Here is a 12823-nt window from a genome sequence, read left to right as displayed (position 1 = left end):
AAAGATGTCAGCAAGTGCTTTAACAGATTACGTTGTATATCAATATTTCACAAGAGAAATCCTTCTGATTCACTTTCTTTCTTTGACTCCTTGTCTGTCTCTCTGACTCCATCCGTCTGTCTCTGACTCCCTCTTTCTCCTTCTGACCCTCTCTCTGATGCCCTTTCACTGCGTCTGTGTCTAGCCCTAGGCAGCTTTTGTGCTTCACAGAAACATATGCATACGGAACTCAGCAATTACTATAAGTTATAGAATATGTTTGAAACCCCTTCCAGAGGAAAGGCTGTGACCATGACTGTGGACACGGTGATGCAGACAAACGCAATGTGCTTCACCCTCCCACCATGACTGCGAAACTGTGTCTTTAGGTCTGAACAGATGGAGGTAAATCTTTGGCTTTGTCCCAGAGGAAACCCGCAGTCAGCACGATTGACTCATTTGAAATCATCAGCACGGTACTCATTCTCAGCCGCCTTGCCCATGCCGTGCCGTCATTAGATGATGAGGCCATCCACCCCAGGCTTCAGCAGCAAGGGCATGACATGTCTGGCGCCCCCTGCAGGTGACCCAGGGGGAGGTGCTGCAGCCAGTGCTATCACTACCTGTGTGTGACAGATGGAACTCTAATCACGTCTCTCCTTTTTGACTTTTTTTTCTGTGCACTGGGCAAAATGTATACTGCCAGCCAAAGAGAAACACATGCATGCACACACACATACACACACACACAATCTGGTCCTTCATTTCACAGGCGTTGCCATAGCAACAGAATGCAGCGCAGTGGGCTAAGAGTCAAAGAACACTGCTACACAAGGTATGTGAGCCCAACCAGGCTGAACGGCCTGTTCTCATTAAACTCCTTCAGCCAGATTCACTATTCATGTGTAAAAACCATTTTGTAATTTTTTAAACATTTTGCAATTCATTCATTTGTTCTTCTTTGGAATTTGTTCTTACTTACAAACAAATTTACAGGTGATGTACGCTTTTGACATTCTCATAAAATCGTGCAACTACCAACTTCATATGTCAACAAAATGACTTTTCACAGCTGAAAGCTACAATAAACAATGAAATATAGTAGGTGAATAACCTGAACAATCAGCCTATTACAGATAAAATGCATCTAAGTTGGGAACAATTGAGATTCAACAAGGTTAAGAATGAAATTGGGTGTTTTTGTATGTTTTATGAACTCAGCATGACGTGTACAAATGTTTACCATGAAGAATGTGCTCATTTCTGCAAATATTTGGATGAGACCTGTTGTTCTTACAGTCTGTGCTTATGACTCATATGAACCAGTCAAGACTCTGTTTCCATAGCAGTACACTGTGACTGGTTACAATCTGTGAGTTGAAAATAGCACAACTACCCCATTTACAGCAGACTTTAGTGAGGAGGGGGCACAGAGTTGTCTCTCTGTATCAACATGACTCAGATCCACAAATACTGTATGCGACAGCCATCCTGAGTGCCATGGGTCGCTTCAGGATTCGTTCTGCATCTATCCCAGACATAATCCCCTCCCCCCCCCGAATGCCCCCACCACCTCGCCCACATTCATCTTCCTCCCAGCTTTGACTTTCTTCCCTCATTTTAGCCTCAGGCCTTGTAAGAGCTGACAGGCAGACACCTGCACCTATGTACACTCTCTCCAGCACCACTTGAATCATAAGATACTTCAATCCCATTTCACGCAGTCTTAACATCAAATATTCATGTGCAAATGAAACCCGTCGTGGCTGTTTGCCTTTTTTGGAGTTACCCCTACCACCTTTTTCATTCCCCAAATCTCAATCATCCTTTATCTATTTTTCTCAACCCAATTATGACCAGACTTTGTTGGCTGGTTAAAATACAGTCAATACAAGTCAACTTGAAAACACTGGGAACTTAAGAACAGGCGTTTGACTACGTGTATGTATTGGATTTAATTCATTTAGCTCTGCTTAACCATTACACAGACTGGCAACACAGAAGACATTTCTTCCTCTCAGATAAAATAGTGCTGAGGATAATTTAAGCTGCAATTACAGACCTTACAGAAGCAGCAATGAACATTTTGTCTACCAACAGACAAATCTGAAAAGCTTCCCTTTTAAAAGGGTAAAGGCTCAGAAAGCACCTTTCAGTGTTTCATTAATAAAATGTGCATTACCTTTGCCCCATTGCTACCAAACCTTGCTTGGATTACTGTGAAGAGGAAAAGTGACTTGTGAGGTGTAAGCTTGCGAGTTAAGCCCCTCACTTTAACAAACTGGAACAAAAACAGCTGTGCGTATTCAACACAACAGTTAATTCCACATTTCACACCCAATGACCGATTTGACATTCTGTCTTGAGAATTTGAGTAAAAGCGAAATAAAAAAAATGAATACAAGCATTGGGAAGTACCATCATCTCCAGTTACTCTTTCAAAACCGAATTGAGACAAAAGTACTCCAGTATCTCAGTGATTGGCTAGCATCTCATGTGCTCCTAAATGCAGGGGAGGTGTCCATAGATACAGACAAACTAGACTATTCCTCAACATGAAAGCAAAAATCAAATGCATTTGAGAGGTAGATGGCCACTTTAAATAGTATCACTTTAGAATTGCCCTTAAAATACAAAAGGGCTGGCTGAAAATCAATGTTTGTCCTGAACTGTGAGTCACAAATACATGCAAGTGTTTTTTTCTTGCATAGTTATGAATTCACTGACCTAATATGAATTGTTTTTATTGATGAACAGGTACTTGCATTAATTTGTTTGTTAAAGCAAAAGACACTGAATTCAGGCTTTAGTAGAAATGATAATATATGCATGTCCACTGAGGACCTCATATCAGGGATGATGTATCAAAGAGAAGTCTGCCACTGATTTAGTGACTCTCTGCCAATGTGATGGTCTGTACTGACGGTGGGTTTGGGCAACGTTTCTGCAATTGATCGCTTAAAATAAGAGCCCTTCCAAAAAGGCAAAAAGGTCACAGTCTTTATTAGCCTTCTACTGCTGGACTGACAGAGCGTGTCTATTGGTCTCACGGGCTTGATTGCAGCACCTTCCTGTCAGCCCCGCGCGTCGGGTAAAGGTCTCTGTGAGGGTAAATGGCTCCTCTGTTCGAAGGGAAAATAAAATTGATGGTTTTGTCTGTCTTTTGCCTGGCTGTAAGGATGTGACTGAGGTGTTCTCCTGGGGTGGGGGAGGACTGTAGTGAAATGCAGCCCCCCCCCCGCTCAATTAACTTCACGGCACCTTGACTGAGCTTTGTGTTTAATGAGCGTGACCTGTGCAATGTGAAACTCTGGATTACAGTCAGATAAGATGATCCGTAAGAGCTCGTTGTGACAGTTACAATGTTTACCTGTGACAAAGAAGGAAAGCAATACTAGCGACAAATATCACACAGTGTCTTAATAATACGGTGTACTGGCAGCCGATGTCCTTCTGCTATTGCATACCAGGGAACACCATCTTACTCGCATCACTGCTTGTACCCTTGAGCAAGATAACTACCTGGAGTCTGTCGAGCCGGTGAATAAACAGGGATTAATGATATTTTTCCCATTGGGGCAGAGAGCAGTGTATGAATCAGACTGAGGTCAGACGCGGAGTGGGGGTTCAGAAAACTCTGACGCTGTGACCTGACCTGGTCCTGTGGCATTTCAACCTTCCCACCATAACCCACACAGAAGACTCAATAAGCTGGTGTCGGAACAGGATCTGAACCATTTTGAGTCTACGACCCGACCCAGTCCTACAGAATTTCAATCTGAACACTGTAACCTATGTAACAGACTGTGTAAACTTGTGTCAGTTTGCTCCACTGGGCCCGGGCCCAGGTCCACCCAGCAGGCCGTGCTTTAATGGCTGTGTGTTCCCTGGCCAGGGGCTCAGGTGGCCTGCACTGAGCGCTCCGATGACAAAGTCCACTAAAGCGCAGGTGCCTGTCTCTGGGCGCCAGTGAGCCATTCTCCCGCACCAACGGCCACACAGTTCCTGAGAAAACATTTTTAAAAGCAGGTCCAGCCAGCACGGTTGCTGCACATGGACCACTCTGATGAAATTTGTTCTGTTTCCCCCGACGGGAGAAAAGGTTTCTTTCATTACATTCCCTGTGTTTAACGACAACACTAAACAGTGCACATGTCTGTGTGTATATGAGTGTGTGCTGTGTGTTGTGTGTGTGGTTGTGTATATGTGTGTGTGTGGGTATATGTCACAGGACTGTAGCTTGTCTCTGCATTGGCTTGTCATTTCTCATTGACTTTATAAAGTAGTGTGAATGACAGTCCCTGCAGGCAAAACAATTGAAAATGACACAGTGTTCTGGGCCTAACGCTGACACTACAGCTCACTCTTCAATAATAGCTATTTTAATTCAAACACCATTCTTTAAAAGCTCATGTTCTTTAGAAAAAGCTCCATTACCTCACACATTAGACTCCCTGCAATGACACATAAAACATTTCCGCTGTTTCTTGAATTTTTTTGAGAACAGTCTCTTCAGTCTAGTGGTGTAGAAAGTTGCAGGAGAAAAAAATAAATTTAATGACTTTCCCAGTGTGGAGGAGCCAGATGAAAGCAGTGGTACCCGAGCTGAAAAGAACCCCACGCTCCCCTGCGCGGAGCCATTGTGCTGACTCCTTCTGTGGTGGGTTTCACTGCCACAACAGAAGAAGCTGGATTTTTTTCATTTCTTTTTACGATGCTGTCCTCGTAAAAGTGTTAAATGGTCCGTGTTCTCAAAGCTGTGAATAAATAAAATGTCCGCGTTTCTTGCAATTGGAAAATGTTTCAAGTGCAGGCAAAATAAATAAATAGATGAAAAACAACAAAAATTAAGCTTGTGAAACTCTGTGGTCATTTGCAAAGATTACATTCCATTATTCATTTGTCTGGCAGCAGGTCTTGCACAGGCTACAGCTAGATTTTCACTGAAGCACGGCAGGTTAAGTATCTTGCTGAAAGGTTACAACCTGGAGTGGATTTGCCCCTTAGGTAGATCATCACCTATAATATCACCTGCCCCCCCCATCTCACTGATGTTGCTCTTATAGATCACTGTTAGGCAGTATATATACATGATTGTCCTGTATGATGAAGGCAAAAATCTCATTCATCGTTAGGCGCTGCGTCCCTAATGGTTTCTATGATCATTGTGAAACACTACGTGTATACGAAACATGCACCTCATCACTGTTTTTCACTGTAATGTTTTATAATTGATGTGTTGCTCAATGCTCTGCACCTGCTGCCCTGGTCCTTGTCGCTCAAGTGACACGTGCTGAATGGATCCTGCTGTGATAACCTTGTAATTCAGTCTGGATAAGAACAGTAAATACTGAACAATAAGTACTAATTATAATAACACACGAGGCAACAGTCCGATAATTGCGCCACAGGTGACATGAGACTGGAGGGTGAGATACACGGCTGGGTCCGTCCACCCTCCTGCCCCCCCAACCTCTCCATCCCCTCAACCTGACATACATAATGAGATAATAAATAACAACATAAATAAAGATATGTGTCCATCTCTTTTTTTATATTCAAATTCAAATGTACTTTATTTGCACAACAAGACCCTTACAGACAGATGACAGATAACAGAATAAAACATCAAAACACAGAACGATTAACCCGTCTTCATAAACAGAGTTTGGACAATACATTAAATCTCAGACCCATCGTGAATGGGCACCCCAGATGTTACACAGTCCTTGTATTTAGCCCATACCCTCCCGCTACTCTGACTATGGCAGGCAGAGATATACTGGGCAGCGGGATTCATAATGTTAGTGTTAGCCTCATCTCCCAAAAGCTTTTCTGTTCTTTCTGAAGCCTGTGAATGAAGCCAACGGATTCATCTGCGCAGAGGATTTGATGTCTTGTTTGTGCGTTATGATTTCTTTAGCCTATCGGGGTCAGGAAAGGAGAAAATTACCGATGTCTTCAGCTCTGCATGGTTGCAGTGATTGCCTGGCTAGCCAGGTCTGACAAGACAATGGCAAGTGTCTGTACATTGTTAACATGTGTCTTTGGTTCGGGACTTTTGACCCTCGTAAGATATTCTGCCAGGCATTAGTCTCTCCGTCTCTCTCCATTTCCCCTCCACATTCTTTCCCCCTCTGTCCCTCCCATTCCTTTTCTCCCCCTCTCATTTTCTCTGCCTCTGCCCCACCCTCTCTCTCTCGTTCCTTCTCTCCTCCTCTCACTCTTTCCCTCCGTCTCTCTCCAGCGCCTGGTGAATTGTTCATTTGGGTTGATTACGTTTATTACACCTTAGCACAAAAGAACATAATCTTCTGGCTCTGTTCGTTCCCCCATTTCTCTCATGGTTCATCCCCAGGGGTTCACTCACAGATGGTGGTCCTCCACACCTCCGCACCCCCCCCACTCCCCCACTTCCCCCACTCCAATAATCTGGCCTCATTTCCTCCCGTGCTAGTCACATCATAGCTTCAGTGGGGTGCTGAGCTACTGTTACTTAGCAACCGCTGGCATTTACGCCAAGCGCCAGTTTTCCATCTCACCTTAGTTTACCGTTCCCCATCTTTATCAGCGGTCTCCAGCCTCTAGCGCTTCACAGACAGACGCAGCCGTCACCGTAAACGCCGCACCCGGACGTGACACTCTCTTCCTTCTGTAAACAGCGGCGTCTCTCGCCACTTGCTGCGCTCTGGTCTCCCCATCTGAGGAGGTGCAGATGCGTTTGGAATGAAAGCTAGAAAGTGGGTTTTTGGCAAGGGACCCCATTCTCACTGTCCTCTTTGTGTGCGCCAAGGTTTCTCATTTGTGAACCCCACAACGCAAGATGCATCAGACAGCTACGTGTTAATTGCATGTCTCATACCACCAGATTGTCTGCTCACATAATATAAGGGGGGTTTGGTAGCTACTATGGAATCCTATTAGCAACCTTGTGCCTCTGCACGTGCTTGCATGTGTGTGTGTCTCTGTGCAAAATTGCACTTGCATACGTGTGTGTATGTGCATGGCTCTGTGCATGAGTGTGTGTGTATGTGCATACATGCCTCCTCTCTCAAGTTCACCCTCATTCTTTTCGACAATGGAATTGTACATTAAAATAAAAACATATTCCTCCGCAATATTTGCACAGACCACATTTACAAAAGTGATAATCGATGCATGCTTGCGATAAATGCACCTCATTTTGGCATGTATGGGAGAATGTGCTCTTTCTCTGCAGCATCTCTCCCACTGCAGCGGAATTGCGACAGATGCGCCTGTCATGCCTTTATTTTCCCTCCACTTTGACACCCCCTCATCCCTCTCTCTCGTTTCAGCTCAGCCGTGCGAGTCTGGGATTATGGCAAAACCAGGCCAGAGGTTAATAAATGTCATCGCTTAGGGGAGGAAAGATAGATTTCTCCAGACAGGAGAGTGCGTGTGGTCTGGGGGCGGCGGGGCTGGGCTGGTGGGTGGGGCCTGTTTCAGCATTCCCTTGTGTCATTCATCCAACCTTAATCTAGAATCTCTATAGAAAAAAGAAACTGGCAATTGCACCACATATTCCATTACAGTAATTGTCATTGTGGGATGTTTTATGGGAAAAAACAAGGCAAACCACACCTTATAAATTAAGAAAAAATTAAAATACACACAGGAGCTCTGACTAATGATACAAGAGGCCTGTAGAGAATCTTCTATATGTATGCTTACAGATGGGACGTGTTATATATTCCCCCACAGGAGAGTACAAGTATTTGACACCAACCTGTCACCCTGCCCCACCCACCCCACAGGGCAGACTCAAACTGTGGGTGGAAGGAGGTCAGGGCGGGGTCAGCTGATGGACACTATACAGACTGCTCTTTCAGAACCAGAGGTCAAATACAGGATCAAACTAAAACAGAGAGGTAGGCCAATACAAACAGCGCTGAAAAAGAGCGGGCCCCTGCACACACCCACTCAGGACATGCTACTCTCTCTGCTCTATTTCCCTATTTTGCAGGGTCAGTGCTGCGCAGAGCATCACAGCTCAGAGACTAATAAAGGAGTGAGGAAATTTAAGCCTTCTTTTTGGGATTTTTTTCAGGGTTAATTCCCTGCTCATTGTAGCATAGCTACTAACTACCCGACTGGTTTCCAAACCATAACAGAGGAATTAAAATTGAAAACTTCAGCCTGTGGTTCCTGAAAGCTTTATTAGCAAAAATTCCAAGCACAATTAAAACTTGGAGCACTGAGAGAAGTGTGTGGTGCCTTTAGCTCTGTCTCTTCAAGTCAGCTTCATTCATCTCAGATGCATCGTAGACTGATTTCCAGCCACAGCCAGAGATAACATAAGATTCTCAGTAATTGTGTCCAAAGAGCTTTTTCCCTCACCAAATGTTCTTGCATGGAGCACAATCTTCCTTTTTGTCAACGTGCTTCAATTCTGCCATTGACTTTGTTTCAGTTTAGCGGTTACCAGAGAGTTTTCTAAGGTTTTAAATTCATATTCCCCCTGCAAGTGTTTTTTTTAAATAACAAATAAAAAATTAGGCAAATACTTGTGTAACTAAAGTGTAACTAAATTTTTAAGTGGAAAATTTACGCTAAATAATGCATTACAGAAGCTACTCAAGTATAAAACACTTGAGGTGTTTTTGTTGTGACATACTTAAATGCAGATTGTCTACAGGGAAAATATAACTTAACTTCCTTCAAGCAGGTGCAGGGATCTGCACTCTAATGGCCCCCTATAGCGTTGTGACCAAACAGTCACATTCCAGATGGAGTATAGTTCTGCCTGCACTGTCTAGCCATACGTACCATCCATGTGCCATCTCTGCTTCATTCAGTCATTTACCTATGATGACAACTGTATGCTTCACTAAGATAAGTGTGAAAACAACACAGGGAGGAGTGTTTAGTACAACCCTCTCCTCCCCTTCGTGAACAGAAACATCACATGCGCTCTGATTAAGCAGTTCAATCAGCTGCTGCTTTTGATTGCTGGGCCTTTGTGCATATATTATCTCAGTTTCTGTGCCTCTGAGATGTGTTGTCAGGTCTGACACATGGATGGTAAGCAAGGCGGTCCACTCCCTTCCCTGTCCTTAGTGTCCAGCCACACTGAGTCTCTGCCATCAGACAACAGAACACAGGGGTACAGAGGGGGTGATGAGCCTCCTGTCAATTCCATGATGAAAACTGGGGCCCCTCCACAATGGTGAAGAGGACATTTTATTTGTCCTTGTTTATGCTGACTGCAATCAATGGAAATACATTTACTTGCCCAGTCTACCACAGACCAAATGTTAACAATAATCTACATCTAGTATTTCAAAAACCCACACTGAACACTAAATAAACACATACTAATTAATGAACAAATTCATGAGGAAAACATTAACATGAATGAGAGTAACACTGTATTGAACCTTAGACAATGAGGGTGTCTTTAACCACGATTGCCAATGGTTCAGACAGAAATTCGTTGGAAATATTATGTGGATGCCTCTGTTCTTCACTTGAAAATCACAGGAAATACCTATCCTCCTCTAAGCCTGATTCAGAGACTCCCACTGGAACCTGATCTGACCCAGATTTTACCTCCAACCCATTCCACAGTGACATGACCTTTTCAGTGCAAAGCCCTCTCCACTGCTACCTTAACCAATTGGACAAGAAAAAACATATACACTGGGCTGGGCATTCACTCTTGACTCGTGGTGATATTTTCGCTATAGGTTCCAGGGCATGCTTGGGGTTAGGTTCAAAGGAGGTAACCATCTCTATTACTGTTGGGCCACAACAGAAACTCATACCACAGGCAAACACTGGCTGAAATATGAGGGTTAAAGATGAAAGCAAGAAAGGGTCATGGGTAGCACAATTCACGACAGATTATTGATTGTTTTAGAGGCTGATGCCAGTCCCTCCACCCCCTAACACCTGCCAACAAACTCAATATTTCCACTGTTTAGCCAGATGCCAACGATCAGCTTGGCAGCCACACACTGATGAAGACTTCTATCTGAGCCTGTGTCTGTAGCTACAGGCTGCTGGTTCAGACTGCAATAGTTCAACAGACAGAGGATATGACGCTGAGGGTATGAGGAAGAGAGTATCTCCGTGACCAGTTTTTATTATAACTCATTTGCTTGGCACCCAGCCCTCACACAGTACAGGGAATCTTACACAGGTTACATTTATACAGCAGGATATTTTACTAAAGCAATTAATGATGTTAATGACTTTGCTCACAGGTGCAATGGCAATAACCCAAATGGGATTTGAACCTGCAAGACTCCATTACCGCTGTACCACACTAACTACTCAGATGATACAGCCACCGTCCTATCTGCTGTCATTGGTGGCGCTGATTAATGGAGATGCACTAACATACTCTGCATTGAGTGTGGGGATTTCCTTCAACAGCTCTGCAGGTTTCATTAACCAACGAGGTACTGTGAGCTTGTTATGCTGCAAACAGCTTTACTGCTAAGTATTTTCCCCGGGACTTCATCTCCATGTCCTCTCAACAGAAGGAGAAGCTGATCCTTATAAGGACTGAGACCCAGATGATATCATGATTGGGGCTGGTATTTGCCCTCACTCCAAATTAAACATTTAGCGATACTGGACTTCTTCTGACAATGACCTCCAGTTTCCAGTAAAGGACCCGCTACTGAGCAAGTAAGAATTAATCACCCCTGATACATGTTCTTTCCAGGGAGAGAGAATCCATTCTGCTGATACACACACACACACACACACACGGTGGTCCCCCTGTATGAATGGGTTAGACTGCCCCAGTTGCACTGACTGGTAACCCCCTAGCTTTCAATAACAAAGACACGGGAAATCCAACAGCTCCAGAAAAAAGAACTGTGAAACTTCAATGGCAAGGTAATGTCCTTTAAATGAAATCTCCTTGTGTGGGGCTGAGGTTTAGAGAATTACATTATGAGCACTTCATTAGGGAAGCTAGTGCAATTTTTCACACTGAAAAGTAGTAGTGAAGCAGCATCCTTAAAGAATTCAATATGAAATTAAACAGTTTAATCCTTAGATCGTTAATAACATTATAGTAAATCTAACACATTAAGGCAACATTTTGACAGTTTGTACTGGTGACAAAAGGCCGCCTTTGGCTAACTGCGTGTGCTGATCTGTGTCAGCATACATAGTGTGTTTGTTACCATGAACCGATGAGCAGTTCAAAACAGTGTTACATAAGGAAACACTGTCTCTGCACCCCCCTTAACCCTCCCCCAGCCCCAGCCGACTGCACAGCTTTATAGAAATGAGAACTCCATGTACTGTCTGACTGTGTAGGTGACAGTGTGTTCTGTCTAAATGCAGAAGAAAAATCTGCACTATTAATGCTTGTGGGGCAAAACAAAGAAGAATATTGCAGAAAGTAAAATAAAAAAAAAAAACTCAAAGGCAACAATTGATTCTCTGACCAGTTGCATCCCTCGGGATAATCAGACATGAAAAAAAAAACGGCATCTATTTTTAGTGCAAGATCAAAATCAGCATGCTGTGAGTCTGCACAGTTGGTGAAGGAAATCCCCAGACTCAATACTTTAAATATACCAGTGTATCTCTAGTATATACGTACAGTATGAAGCCACCATCACAATCACCATCACCCTTACCAAATCCTGATCTCTTTCTTGTTCTCCCACATTCTCTCTCTTTATCCCTCTATTTCTTCACCACAGCTGTTTCCTTCAGGTGCCTGGTCTGTAGACAGTAGGGTCCTGCCCCAGTGGTGGAGCAAGCTGAAACAGGTTGTGTTTGGGAACAGGTGATAAATAACAACCACAGTTCAGAGTCTCCTGAACCGCCTCCCTACTCAGCCACCTCATTGGCAGGTAAACACAGGTAAACAGGAGGGTACAGACAGAGTGACAGGTGCATGAAGCACCTGTGGAAGTTGGTAAATTGAGTTCATATAATTCATTAAAAAAGTGATAAATAGGGATTTCTGGGAATGGCAGCACATCCATATTTATCTAACTGTATGGTGTCTGAAAACTCAACACAGACAACTGAATAATCTAAATAACAAGCAGTTCTCTATTAAGAGATTTCAGGTCTTTGAGGTGTGTCATGGTATGATTCAAATGGCAGCATTCCTGGAACGCTATAAGAGCAGGCCTGCGGTGACAGGTCTGTCCAAAACCTGCAGTCAGACCTGCACCACTAAGTTGGTGTCTTGCGCCCCGTTGACAGCAGACCTGCTTGGGCTCGCATGAAAAATGAGAAGCATTCTGACATTTTAGAGGGAAAAAAATCACTCTCTAGGGCTCTAGGGCTCTGTCTACACCACAGACCAAAATCATGGGAAATGAAGTCCTGGGGGAGGGCAGGGACATTTGCACCAGTTATAAGCGTGGACACTAACACAGACACAAATACCATATATGAGCACACACCTGCAAGCACATGCACAAGGGCACACACTGTCCTGTCATTCCAGGTTGTTGACACACGGACTAGCTGGCTAAGTTGCATGGGATTGCATAATTATCTTTGTATCAAAGTTGTTGGGAACACTGGTACTATGAAAGTGCAATGAGGTGCTCAGGGTACTCTGGGACATCTACAGACGTCAGCTGATGTGGTCATTTTATTCAAGGATTATTACTTCCTAACTGTTATTACCTAACACCGACCCAACCAAATACTCTGACCTTCTCTCTCGCGAGTTTCCGCGTCAAAGTGATATAATTACAACACTGACAAAACCCATTATCATGTGAATCACAGCTCAATATCTCATACAAAAACAAATCTAACCATCTAATTCAACACGAATAGTTGTTACATTTCTTCCTTGGTTGGCAGACATCTTTCTCCCAGGGCCATTCAC

General features: G+C 43.8%; 1 protein-coding gene across 2 annotated transcripts in view; it reads right to left on the bottom strand.

Annotated features, from left to right (window-relative positions):
- The window catches only part of LOC118778573 (multiple epidermal growth factor-like domains protein 9), a 57592-nt gene that overhangs the window by 24673 nt on the left and 20096 nt on the right, over window positions 1–12823 (bottom strand). The gene's annotated exons all lie outside the window — the stretch shown is intronic.

This window comes from Megalops cyprinoides, chromosome 5 (assembly GCF_013368585.1).
Source record: "Megalops cyprinoides isolate fMegCyp1 chromosome 5, fMegCyp1.pri, whole genome shotgun sequence".
NCBI lineage: Eukaryota > Metazoa > Chordata > Actinopteri > Elopiformes > Megalopidae > Megalops > Megalops cyprinoides.
This window is presented reverse-complemented; position numbering and strand designations above follow the sequence as displayed.